Raw genomic sequence first — 14,271 nt, 5'->3', positions numbered from 1 at the left:
TGTAAAATACACACTGGATTTCAAAGACTTAGTACGAAAAAAATAATGTAAACTATCTCAATAATTTGTTTTATATTGATTACATGTTGAAATAGTATTTTGAATACATTGGGTTAAGTAAAATCTATTATTAAAATTAATTTCACCTATTTCTTTTTACTTTTTTTGGTGGGATTATAAGAAACTTTTGTATATATATATATGTGGCTCGTAATATATTTCTATTGGATAGCGTTGCTCTAGAATGAGGTGGTATGAAAGTAATCCTAAAGTTCTCAGAAACTTCCTCCGAGAAAACTATGGAATCATCAAATTTTAGCTCTGCCCGTGGAATCATCAAACTTTAGCTCTGCCCAGGTACATTATAGGTCATCCAGGGCAATATTCACATTCATCTTATTTAAAAAAAAACAAAAACTAAAAACAGAGGCTCAGAGAGGAGTAGGGGTTTGCCCAAGATCACAGAGCTGTGAAACGCCTGAGGCAGGCCTAGAACCCAGTCGTGCCTCCCTTCCAGGCCAGCCCTTTTCTCACTACACTAGAAAACAAAGTGGCTCATCCTTGTCCCTTGGGAAGAACTGCTTTGAAAGGGGTAAGGGGCCTGCTTAGAAAGCTCAACACTTGCCATGACCTCTGAACGTAGGGCTGATGAGGGAAGTCTTAAGGGTTGCAGAGGAGCCAAAGGGCTGGGGGCTGTCTAGACCTGGGGCCCCTCATGGATATAGGAGGAACACTAGGCTGGGCAGAGGGATGTGGGTTCTAGCCCTAGTGCTGCCACTAAATAGCTGTTCAGTCTTGGACAAGTCTCTTTCCCTTTCTGGACCTCTGTTTCAGCATCTGTCAGACGACGGGGGTAGATTTGAAGATCTCTGAGGACTTCAACATTGACAATTTATGTCTTTGACAAACTCAGTGCTAAAGTGTTTCCTGCCCAGCCATTTCACCAACATGGTGATTTCACCCTCTTTGTAGAGCAGGGACTCCTTCATGTCAAGTCTTGTCATGGAGCATACAGCTCCTACAGGGCAGGGACCATGTGTTGATTCATTCTGACTCTTAACAGCACCTACCCTAGAGAGGCCGTTGATAATATTTTTGGGTGCTGCTGCTGCCGAAAGCCGAACTTGTTCATTTCTCTCTTCCTTCGAGGCTCTTTTAAATCTATTAGCTCATGTCTGTTCTAGCATTCTCGCTAAAGGTCAAAAGAAGAAGCAGGGGCGGTCCCATTGGCGTAGTGGGTAAGTTTGCATGCTCTGCTTCAGTGGCTCAGGGTTCATGGGTTCAGATCCCGGGTGCAGACCTACACACCACTCATCAGCCATGCTGTGGTGGCATCCCACCTACAAAATAGAGGAAGATTGGCACAGATGTTAGCTCAGGGCCAATCTTCCTCACCAAAAAAAAAACCAAAAAGCAAAATGAGCCAAAGAATGTTTTCTAGAAGAAAGATAAGGAGGGGGATACAGGGTGGGGAACAGTTTCCATCTTATCTTGCTCTACATGACCTGTAGGCAGGGAGGGACAGGGACTGATTTTATCATTTTAAGTAAGTGGAATCTTTCTGGGTAGCCAACCAAGCACATAAGCCTTCCGGTATGAAATGCTTTGTGAGCAAATAATACGAATGGAAATTAAGAACAGCCCTGAGCAGGCACGGGCCCTCTTGGTGTTCGTCTCAGCACAGCTCTGCTGAGCTGGAAGAGTGTGGGGAAGGAGAGCCAAGAGAGGGTCCCCAGGAGTGGCTGCCTGGGGAGGAAGTAGCAGGAGCCACAAGAGGGAGAAATGCTTCCAGGTTCACTGAGTCACCCTACAGGAGAGGCTGACTTCCAAAGCCCCTCGGGCTGGGGAGGGTTCAGGGAGGCGGTGGGAGAGAAGGCACCTGGTGTGTTTGTTTGTTTGTTTGTGTGTGTATGTTTTAATCCATTCCTAATGTTATTTGATGCTGAAAAGGTTCCGCTTCACCATTGGGAGGCCTTCATATCAGCTAGCACGCCCTGTTATTATGGCCTTTGGAGGTCCTGTGCTTTCTTGTACAACAGGGATTCTGGCTCCTTTTCTATACTTCCCTCCCCAGATGTAGATCCAGCCTTTTTTCAGGGGGCTCTGATTTCCACCCCAGAGTCGCAGCCTCACTGCATGCAGTTGTGTTCTCCTTCGATGACTGGCACGGAGGCCCAGTCCTTCTGGTGGGAAATGCTTTGTGAGGTTTACCAATAATATCAATGGGAATGAAGACCAGCCCTGAGTAGGCCTGGAGGGGCCTGGTGGGCTTGGTGAGTGGCTCCATGGTCCTTGTCTATCCTGATCCTGGTTAGTGTGCTTGTCGCCTTGTACTCGCTCTCTCCTGTTTTGTCGTCTTGCATAGCCCTGCTTGCAAACCCAAGCCATTAGCTGATGAACACTTCCACGCTGTGTCTTCAGGCTCCCCATCATTCAGCCCCTTCATGCTCGTCTGCCGTGACACCATGACTCTCAGCTTTGCCTCCCATAAACTCAATGGCAAAGCTGTTTCTCACAGTAAGAGCTATTTCTTTTCAACGATGGTCTATTATCCTCTAGTGAGTGGAGAATCTGCCTATTTTCTTTAACATGTCTTTCTTTTGGTGTCTTTCGGCCCCCTTCACCCATTTCGCCCTCCTCCCATCCCCGACCTCTGGCAGCCACCAATCTGTTCTCTGTATCTATGAGCTTGTTTTTTTTTTTTTTTTAATGTGTCTTTTTTAAACGGTTGGATCTGGATCTGGGGCAGGAAGTATAGGAACCCCTTATCGTCCAAGAAATCACAGGAGCCTCTAACGAGCACACAGTGGGCTGGCTCGGTGATGTAGTGGTTAAGTTTGCGTGCTCCGCTTTGGTGGCCTGGGGTTCACAGGTTTGGATCCCGGGTGCGGACCTACGCACCACTTATCAAGCCATGCTCTGGCAGATGTCCCACATATAAAGTAGAGGAAGATGGGCACAGATGTTAGCTCAGGGCCAGTCTTCCTCAGCAAAAAAAAAAGAGGGGGATTGGCAACAGATATTAGCTCAGGGCTAACCTTCTTCACAAAAAAGAAAAAAAAGAGCACACGGGCCATACCCACAGAACACACGTGCTAATGTGAAGGGCTTCCAATGGTGAATTTGATGTTTTAGTATGCTTCCCTGGGCTCAAGGGTTTACAAAAAATTTTAGTTGCTCAGAGCAGGGTCTGTAGTCTTAACCTGGACCTCAAGAGCAGGTTTTTAGGCTTAATTCCTCGTGAATCCTCATGAATTACCTTCTTCTCATTGTGGAGACAACACAGTGGTGCTGGAGAGTGGAGGGGGTGGCCACCAGGGGATTGGCCTGTGTGTCCCTCCCACGGATGGCTCTGGGTGTGCCCACCTGAGATGGGGCCACCCAGGCTCAGACGGGGTTGTGTGCTGGCCAGGAGCGCTGAGACACCAAGGAGAGCCTTTGGGGGCAACTGAAGAACGGTGGACTGCAGTCACTAGGGGCTAGCAGGAGACCAGCTACACGGACCTCAGCAGCCTTCAGGGGTGGTCCGTCAGGGTCACTCAAACAGGGTAGTTTGAGGAAGTGTAATAAAGGGGGGCTTTACAAAGGTGTGGGCGGGAGGTGGGGAAACCATAGTACCTGGAGCAGACGGGGCCTGCAGGAGCATGAGAGCCGGAGAGTGTAGAAGTTGTCATCTTCTGTCCTGCTGGGCACAGGGAGGGAGCTAGGAAGTAGAAGCTGACACCTCGCTGGCCTCCTGCCCTCAGCTCTCCAGCCTGGCTCCCCGGTGGCCTAATCCAGCTGAGGACAAAGGACAAGGGAGCCCTTTGATGCTGCCCTATAGACCAGCCTCCTGGGGCACGGAGCAGGGCAGAAAAGGGGAGAGAGTGGATCTCAAGGGGCAACAAAAGATTCCAGCACTGTGGAGTAGAGGAAAAGTCAAGAGAGGGGTGTGTGGAACAGTTCAGAGCAAATCCTGCTCCTGAGCAAATGTCTGTGCACCTGCATGCGTGTGTACAAGGAGTGAGTTGAGCCTCATAACACACTCTTCTGGCTTTGAGGTGACTGGTGTCCACAATGCCCTTTTGCACAAGATGAGGAGTCAAGGTCCTCAGTCTCCAAATGTTCTTCCCCACCCCCAAATACCACTTCCACTCACAGCCTAATGCCTAATATTCTCCCATTTCACCTTTTTTCTTTGAGCTAAAGGTTCTGCTAACTGTAATGTCCTTGGCATTCATGACACTACAAGTAAGGAAGAAGGAAAATGAACACTTCCTGAGTTCCTGCTCTGCTTGCACCATGTGCAAGAGATTTGACATTGACGAAATCAATAAATCGCACCACAACCGTATAGAACAAGTATTATTATCTGCATCTGACACGTGAGGAAAATGAGGCATGGGGATGTGGGGTGAGCCTCCCTGTGCTCAAAGCCCACATTTAAATATCTTTATAACAAGTTTAGTCCAAAGCGCATACACTTCACCACCGCCCCACTGATTCCCAAACTTCGGAGTGCTTCAAATTAGCTGAGGAGATTGTGAAATAGGTAGAATCTTTATCTGAGAGCAAGTTTGTGTGTGTGTGTGTGTGTGTGTGTGTGTGTGAGGAAGATCGGCCCTGAGCTAACATCTGCCAATCCCCCTCTTTTTCCTGAGGAAGACTGGCCCTGGGCTAACATCCATGCCCATCTTCCTCTACTTTGTATGGGATGCTGCCACAGCGTGGCTTGACAAGCGGTGTGTCTGTGCACACCTGGGATCCGAACCAGTGAACCGCGGGCCGCCACAGCGGAGCATGTGCACCTAACAGTTTGTGCCACCGGGCCGGCGTCTGAGAGGAAGTTTTAATGTGAAGAGAGGGGAAAGCTATCCCAAACAAGAGGAAAGGATACAGTGGAGGGAAGGATGGTGTCTTAGTTGGTTTGGGCTGCTATAACAAAATACTAGACTGGGCAGCTTCAACTACAGACATTGATGTCTCAGTTCTGGAGGCTGGGAAGTCCAAGATCAAAGTGCTGGCAGATTGGGTTCTGATGAGGCCCCTCTTCCTGGCTTGCAGATGGCTGCCTTCTCACTGTGTCCTCAGATAGTGGAGAGAGAGGGTTCTGGCCTCTCCTTTAAGGACAGCAATCCCATCATGGGGCTCCACCCTCATGACCTCCTCTAAACCTAATTACCTCCCAAAGGCCCCACCTCCAAACACCACCCCATTGGGGGTTACCATTACGTGTGAATTTGGGAGTGGACACAAACATTCAGTCCATAACTGATGGGAGCCTTGAACACTTTTGCTTAGGGCGGGTCCACTCTGCTCTTCTGGCTGGTGACAGTGCCCTCCCCCACCTCCCAGGAAGGTCTCCAGTGTAACTGCCTTCTCTTTCCCTTCCCCTGACTCCAACTGAACCTCGACATTCAGTCTTCTAGACTCACTGGATCCCACAGAAAGCAATGCTCTCAGTGGTGACATATTGGAACTCAAAGTTGATGGCATAGTGTTAATCCCGTGCATGTTGTAGACAAAACGTCCTGGGTTCAAAATCCACTTATGATCTATGTGACTTTTGCCAATCACTCTGAAATTCAATTTTCTCATCTGTGAAACAGAGGGAACGCTATCTACCTATGTACAACTTACAGCACAATGTTTGGGACCATGGCAGACTTATGGTGAACATAAAGCGTTGTCTAGAAGCCTGCCTCCTGATTCCCAGGCCTGGGCATCTGCTTGTGACTCTCCATTTCCTTTATCTGAGGGGCTAAATGTGACATTTATTAAGTGTGCCAGCGTGCTAGGGGCCTTGCACTGCCCATAGATAGCCTGCGATCCTAACCTCTGGGTCAGAGAGTTGGCTGGTACACATGAGAACACATACGGACAAATAAAAAGGAAAGAAAGACATAGGGGTGGGATGGGAAGGGAGATAGCTGGGATTTACTCTTCTGAAGCCAGCCCAGAGCGTGGGAAGTGCCAGGAGATCCCTAAGATTCTCCCACTGGGGAGAGCGATTTACCCATGGCTAGTCCCCCCTGTTAGCTGCTGGGCTGGAGCGCCCTCTAGTGGTCCTCCCACTGAGCCTGTAGGTTTTGCCTTGTAAATTTTTCTTCTTTTTATTTATTTATTTATTTATTTTTATAATTTTATTTATTTATTTTTTCCCCCAAAGCCCCAGTAGATAGTTGTATGCCATAGCTGCACATCCTTCCAGTCGCTGTACATGGGACGCGGCCTCAGCATGGCGGGAGAAACGGCACGTCGGTGCGCGCCCAGGATCCGAACCTGGGCCGCCAGCAGGGGAGCGCTGCGCACTTAACCGCTAAGCCACGGGGCCGGCCCTCTTCTTTTTAATAAGACCGGTTCGTTTGACAGTCCCTCCATCCTTTGGTTCCCTCAGCAAATTTCTTTCTTTCTTTCTTTTTTTTTTTTTGCTGAGGAAGACCGACCCTGAGCTAACATCTATTGTCAATCCTCCTCCTTTTTTTCCCTTTTTCTCTCCAAATCCCCAGTAGACAGTTGTATGTCATAGTTGCACATCCTTCTAGTTGCTGTATGTGGGATGCCGCCTCAGTATGGCTGGACGAGTGGTGCATCTGTGCGCGCCCGGATCAAACACCGGGCCGCCAGTATCAGAGCCTGCGCACTTAACCGCTAAGCCACGGGGCCGGCCCCACCTCAGCAAATTTTTACTGAGAGCTGGGGGATATTCTAGGCAGTGAACAAAACAAACCAAATGCCTGCAATGTTCTTTCTCTAAACTAACTCTATACCTGGTTAGTAATTTCCATTTGGATCCCTGAAGCCTATAATTTATGCCTTTTTAAAAAATTATTTTTTATTACTTTTTTCGTTTGTATTGCAAAAAGTGAATTTTTTAAAACTAGCATGCATAGAGCCCAAATAAAATGAAACCAGAGCATCATGTAAATAGTGGTGCAAGTTTGAGGAGCGAGGTTTTTATCTCAATTTTAAGTGACTTGCCATTGCATCTTAGTGCTTCTTTCCTTTGTTATAAATGATGCTTCTCATTTTCATATGCTTTTCAGGTTTGTTCATGAGTGCATTTATAGGAGTTCCTCTAGTTCTGCACTGTCCAATACAATAGCCACTAGTCACATATAACTATTTAAATTTGAATTAATTAAAATTAAATAAGATTAAAAATTTAATTAATTCAATTAAATTTCCTTAGTTGCATTACTCACATTTCCAGTGCTTAGTACCCACATATGACTAATGAGTCTCTCGTTGAACAGTGCAGATATATAATATTGCCATCGCAGAAGGTTCTGCTGGACAACATTGTAAGCACTGATGGGGATCCAGCCATGGAAATGTCACATTATGTTACTGTGGAGGTGTAATCCAGCCAACTCCTTTCTTCTGCCTTCCTACCTGCAGTTTGGAAAGTGGCCTCTGGCTGGTACCATAAGGAAAACAGGGTGTATGAGCCGGAAGACCTAACTTCTTACTGTGTGCTGATCCTGTTGGGAAAGGCACCCACCTTCTCTGTTCTCCTTTGGCCCAGTCTCTCATCCAAGTGTGCATCAGACCAACAGAGGGAGCTGGTTCCCAGGTTGATCAGCTCTGTGGTTGCTTTTTCCTTGGGAGATTTTGGCTGCCAATACTTTGCCTCTCTGCTCCTTTCATCTTGGATTGCTAGTTCTGCTCTTGACCTCTGCCTTTTCTGGATCTAACTTTGGGCTAGAAGGGACGTGTGGAATCTTCTCATTGAGGGCTTATACATAGGGAAGCATTTGATCTCCTGCTATGAGAGAGCAAATGGGCAATGAATGCGAGAGTGTCTGAAAGGTTGAAAGTCTCCACTTCCTGATCCACTACCATTTACTTAGCAGCAAAGAAAGCTGCACCGAGCATCCTGAACCAGAGGTTTTTCCCATCTCTACTGCTAACTAGCTCTGTGACTTTGGGCAAGTCATTTCTCTCACCCCCAAGTCTCAGTTTCTTCATATGTGGTGAGGGATGTGAAACTTGATGATTTCCAAGGTCTTCCACAATTCTAGATTCTATAACTCGGCCAAAGCCTTTGTGACTCTGGTGGACAGAGAAGTTATGATCAAGATAAAACAGATTCTCTCCCCAAAGAGAAATCTGCAGGCTCAGATGGTTTCACTGGAGAATTCTTTCAAACACCTAAAGAAGAATAAACACCAATTTTATACAACCTCTTCCAGAAAATAAAGGAGGCGGGAACACTTCCCAACTCATTTTATGAGGCCAGTATTATCTTGATACCAAAACCAGACAAAAAGAGTACTAAAAAAAGAAAACTATGAACCAATATCTCTCATGAACTTTGATCACTGTCTTTCTCAAAATCCTCAATAAAATATCAAATTGAATCCATCATTATAAAACAATTATGAATGTAAAATGAATTACATATCATGACAAAGTAGGATTTATTCCAGATATATAGTCTGATTCAATATTCAAAAGTCCACATGGCAAGTGGTCAATAAAGTTTAGATTTTTAAAAAAAAAATTCACCTTTTCAACAGGCTAAAGAAGAAAAAATCATATAATCTTCTCAATTGGTGCAGAAAAAGCATTTGACAAAATCCAACATCCATTCGTGATAAAAAAAACTCTCAGCAAGTTAGGAATAGAGGGGAACTATCTCAACTTGATGAAGAGTGTGAACAAAAAGCTTACAGCCAGCATCATAGTTGATGGTGAGAGACTGAATGCTTTCTCCCTAAGTCTGGGAACAAGGCAAAGATGTCTGCTCTCACCATGCTTATTCAACATAGTACTGGAAGTTCTAGCCACTGCAATGAGGAAAGAAAAAGAAATAAAAGGCATATGGAGTGGAAAAGAAGAAATAAAACTATCCCTTTTTGCAGATGACATGATTGTCTATAAAGAAAATCCCAAAGAATCTACCAAAAAACCTCCTAAAACTGCTATGTGAGTTCTGCAGGGTTGCAAGATACAAGATCAACACGCAAAAATCAATTGCATTTCTTTCTTTCTTTCTTTTTTTTGTGAGGAAGATCAGCCCTGAGCTAACATCCATGCTAATCCTCCTCTTTTTGCTGAGGAAGACCGACTCAGCTAACATCTATTGCCAATCCTCCTCCTTTTTTTCCCTTTTTCTCCCCAAAGCCCCAGTAGATAGTTGTATGTCATAGTTGCACATCCTTCTAGTTGCTGTATGTGGGACGCAGCCTCAGCATGGCCGGAGAAGCGGTGCGTCGGTGTGCGACCGGGATCCGAACCTGGGCTGCCAGTAGCGGAGCGCGTGCACTTAACCGCTAAGCCACGGGGCCGGTCCTGCATTTCTATATATTAACAATGTCGGGAGAGAGGGAGAGTCTCCCTCTGCCCTTTTCCTTAAGGTTCTTATGACTGGCCAAATAATTAACAAGACAGGTTAGCAGGAGAAAATAATACCAAGTTTAATAACATGTATACATGGGAGAAAGCAGGGACACTGTGTTTCTCAACACAATAGCAGAATTCTCGTCTTAAATACCATGTTCAGCCAATGACAAAGGAGGATGTTGGGGGTGGGGGGAGTCAGTTACAGGAGATTACCACTAAAGCACAGTAAACAAGAGTAAGGTTATTATGCAGATTTAAGGCCTCACCTTTTACATTGGTAAGTTTCTAGAAATGAGGTCATCCCCCCCTTCCCAATACAGAGAGGGAGATACCTTTACAAATGGAGATTTCCCTTATAAATGTAAATATTTGTCTGGCAACTCCTTGCAGGGCCATCCAGAGAATGTGGCCAGAGAGACAGAACTTCTGATAAGATGGGCTTGTTGGTGCCTTTCCTATTGTAACATCCATTTTACATTATATTACAGCCTTCAGATAGAAGATCTGTTCCAGGAAGGAGTTACTATGTCAAATTCTTAAGGCAGTTAGTGGGGGAGGTCAAATGTCCTCAGAGAAAACAACCAAGGTAAAGAGATAGATTTCAGGGTGGCCAAATCTTGATCTCCCACAACAACAAACAGGTAGAACTGTAATTTATTTATTTATTTTAAATAAACCTTGCTTTTTTTTTTTTTTTTACCTTTTTAATTTTTTTGGAAGATTGGCCCTGAGCTAACATCTGTTGCCAATCTTCCTCCTTTTTTTTTTTTTCCCTTTTTTCTCCCCAAAGTCCCAGTAGATAGTTGTATGTCATAGTTGTACATCCTTCTAGTTGCTGATTCCACCTCAGCATGGCTTGATGAGTGGTGCATAGGTCTGCTCCCAGGATGCGAACCAGCGAACCCCGGGCCTCTGAAGTGGAGCGCGTGAACTTAACTGCTATGCCACCAGGCCGGCACCTAGAACTATAATTTAAAACACTATACCATTTATAATTGTTCCAAAGAAAATGAAATACCTAGGTATAAATTTAACAAAACATGCACAGGATCTGTATGATGAAAATTATAAAATGCAGGTAAAATAAATCAAAGAAGACTTAAATAGATGGAGCGATATACTGTAGTTACGGATTGGAAAACTCAACATAGTAAAGAGGTCAATTCTCCCCAAATTCATCTATAGGTTTAGTATAATTCCTATCAAAATCCCAGTAAGGTATTTTGTAGACATGGATAAGCTTATTCTAAACATTAGAAGGAAAAGTACAGGCCCCAGAATAACTAAAACAATCTTGGGGGAAAAACAAAGGAATAAACTGGGAGGAATTACTCTAACCTATATAAGGTAAAACAGATCCTGTAGGAGACAAGGATGAAAGACAAGGAGGATCAAACCCTGGCCAGCCCTTCCTGAGAGAATAAGAGGGATTTTCAGGAGGCTTCCTCTCATCTGGTAGCCGGAGCATCGATGATCATGGAGGCACTGGAAGGCCATAGGGGACACAGGAAGTCCTGTGTCCCAGGGAAAATTCCTCATCCTCTTTGAGCTCCTTCATGAATGGCAGAGACTTCAGGAGTCCTGCCCCCAGGCCCAGCCCCCACCCCCTCCCTGACCACCACCTCAGGTTCATGTGACAGCTCTCTCTAGCCGTGAGTTCCCTCTTTGCTTCTGGAACATGCGGATTTCCCTTCCTTTTCTTTTGACCTTGGTTCTGTATATATTGAGTGTGTGTGTGAGTGTGTGTGTGTGTGTTATGGTTTATCCATCATGTTTATATATTTGTAGGGTCAGGGGACCTGTTTCCATTAGCCCAATCCTACATATTTATAGGAACCGCCTCTCCTCTGAGGAATTTATGTAATGAATAACTTCTGGGATATCCACAATATGTCTTGTGGTAAATATAAAGTCATCCCAGGATGCAGAGCGCACACACTTAACTGCTACGCAACCGGGCCGGCCCCAAGAAAGAGTTTTTAAACATTCATTTTTACAAAAAAAGGGTTTTGATTAACTGAACATTTTTTTTTTAAGATTTTATTTATTTATTTTTCCCCCCAAAGCCCCAGTAGATAGTTGTATGTCATAGCTGCACATCCCTCTAGTTGCTGTATGTGGGACGCGGCCTCAGCATGGCCGGAGAAGCGGTGCATCGGTGCGCGCCTGGGATCCGAACCCGGGCCGCCAGCAGCGGAGCGCCCGCACTTAACCGCTTAACTGAACATTCTATTACATGCTGATTAATTACGGTCAGTCTTCCATCACCTCAAACTTGACATTTCTTGTTGCAAAGAGACATCTTTGGTTTGAAGATTTTTCATTCGTGTTCTTCCTTCTCCAGGTAAAATCCTTTCTCTCTGCAGGGCTATAACCTACACCTCTAATCATAAACTTCATCTATACACATCTTTGCCCCCTTAACCATCAGGAAACAATTCAAAATTCAAAACTCACCTCCTCCAAAAAGTCTTCCTGGATTAGCTCCTATACTTAACTCGCCTCTGCATGTACCCTACTTGAATTGCATCAGATTATTTTGCCTTTGATAACATGAGAGTTGGTATTTCTATTTTTCAGACAGGTGTTCAATAATCTACAGTAACATGGGACTTGGTGAGGGCATTATTGTATCTTCTACCTTTTTGCACATCTCACCAAGCCCAAGAAGGTGTTCTGTACACACTGGGCATTTGGTTATTTTGCAGACAGAACAGACTGAGATGAGTATTCTTGTCCTACTCTTCTCAGGGCCTCCTGGTCCCCACCAGGCATCTTGTCTCCAGGAGCCATGAACACCCCCAAGATCTCAGCACCAGAGGCTCATCTTCTCCCGGCATCAGCTGCTGAGCCCATTACTCAGAGCTGGGCAGCAAGAGCCTCTTGAATAGTGATGACATCAGGACATCCCTCCTTCTCCCAGCCAAGCTCTGCTTTGGAGCCAGTGAGGGGACCAGGCCCCCCATCCTGCTGGCATTTCCTCTTCTGGTACTCAGTGGCTCATTAAGGGGTGGAGGGCTTGGGTGGGGGCCAGGAGAAATGGGAACAGTGGCTGGAATGGAAGGCAGGTGCCAGTGACCCTTTGGTCTCCAGGCTGGAGGCAGCATTTCATGTTTATATTGGGGAGGTGGAAGAGGTCATGGCAGGATTACACTGGAGGGACTTCCTTCTTGCAGCCTATAGAAAGGGCTGCAGACACTAGAAATGGCTAAAAAGACAATTCCCTAGTCTATGGGGTGCGGGGTTCCCCATTCCATGGATCCCATTGTATTTCCCTGGTGGTCATAGATGGTGTCTGAGTACTCTCCCTGCAAGCTTGGGAATTCCCTACTCCTACCACACTATCCTGGAATTCCTTCCTGGCTACTGGGGCTGCTGCCTTTGGTCTTAAAGGGCATCATGACATCGGAATCACTTTTTATTCTGGGAGTAGATGTGAGCCCGGGCGTGTGAATGGAAAGTAAGGTAAGCCAAACCAAGCAAAGAAGCTCAAGTAAGAAAAGAGCCCTAAATGATGCTTAATTGGTCAAGCAAGACCTGGGTGGATATGGTTGCTGCCATAGCCCAGCACAGCATGGTCTTCCCTCTGCCTGGGTTTTCCACGGCTCTCACTCCCGGTTGCCCTACAATGTCCCTGGTCTGTGCCTCCAGGGTACCTCCACAGCTCCCACAGTTTGGGCAGCTTAGCCAGAGGCGCCTAGGGAAAGCTCCCAGTCAGTGTCCAAGCAGTTGCTGGCGTTGAAGTTGGCTTCCCCGCTACCCTTCACTTGCCAGCTTTCTCACAGCCCTCACATAGGGCTCCAGAGAGGCAGGGGCCAGCTCATATCTGGATTTACCACTCCCTTTCCACTCCCAGGCCTCGTCATTCACCCTCGGAGATGCTGAGGGAACAGAGAGGAGGGATGGTCCCTGGAGGAGACCTCCCCAATACGACAGAGGTTGGACACACATGTCTGCGGGCATGAAATTTGAGAAGTAGTGGGGACAGGCAGTGGGGCTGTCAGGAGGGAGGTTTCTGCTTCTTGCCCTCTTTTTTTTTAAGGTTCTTAGGACACTGGGGAAAGTGAGAGGAAGGGCACAGACGAGAAGGAGGGGGTTTGGAAGCAAGTCAGAAAACAGAAACTACCCATCTGACTTGCTGCATTCCTAAGGTTGGACTCATTCTAGTCTGCTCCCAATAGTAAACTACAGATGCAAGGCATCACTGGCTGCCTCAAAGACTGCAGATAGACTGTTCAAATATGGGGCTCTCAGAGGTCCTGGCTCCATGGCCCTAAGGAACTTGGGCAAACTTGACTCATACAGAACCCAGAAATTCCCCAAGAGGCCCCCAGTTGACCTAGATTTCCCTGGAGAGCTGGTGAACCCCAAACAGGTTCCCCACTGGTCCACAATGAATTTGGCATATAAATACCAATGTAGCTGTAAAAGGTTTAACATTCTGTAAACAACCCTGGTTGAATTAGCAGGTTAGTCTGGTGGGTCCAGATGAGCCTCGGGAACCTCCAAGCCTTACAAGGCTCTTTGGTGTCAAACTCCGCCTTTCCCTCCACTTCTGTGGTGTGACAGCAGCCATAAGTCTGAGTGTGGCTATGTTCCAATCAAACTTTATGTAGGGACACTTAAATTTGAATTTCATATAATTTTCATGTGTCAGGAAATACTTTTCTTCTTTTTTTCTTTTTTTCGCTGAGAAAGATTAGCCCTGAACTAACATCTGTGCCAATCTTCCTCTATTTTATATGGGGGTCACTGCCACAGCATGGCTGACGAATGGTGTAGGTCCACACCCGGGGTCCAAACCCGCAAACCCGGGCTGCTGAAGCAGTGTGGTGCTGAACTTAGCCACTAGGCCATGGAGCTGGCCCACTTCTCTTCATTTGATTTTTTTTTTTATTGTGGTAAAAACACTTAACGTGAAATCTATCCTCTTAACAAATTTTA

Source organism: Diceros bicornis, chromosome 29, assembly GCF_020826845.1.
Source record: "Diceros bicornis minor isolate mBicDic1 chromosome 29, mDicBic1.mat.cur, whole genome shotgun sequence".
In the NCBI taxonomy this organism is placed as follows: Eukaryota; Metazoa; Chordata; class Mammalia; order Perissodactyla; family Rhinocerotidae; genus Diceros; species Diceros bicornis.
The sequence above is the reverse complement of the archived record's forward strand: the minus strand, read 5'-3'. Positions refer to the sequence as shown.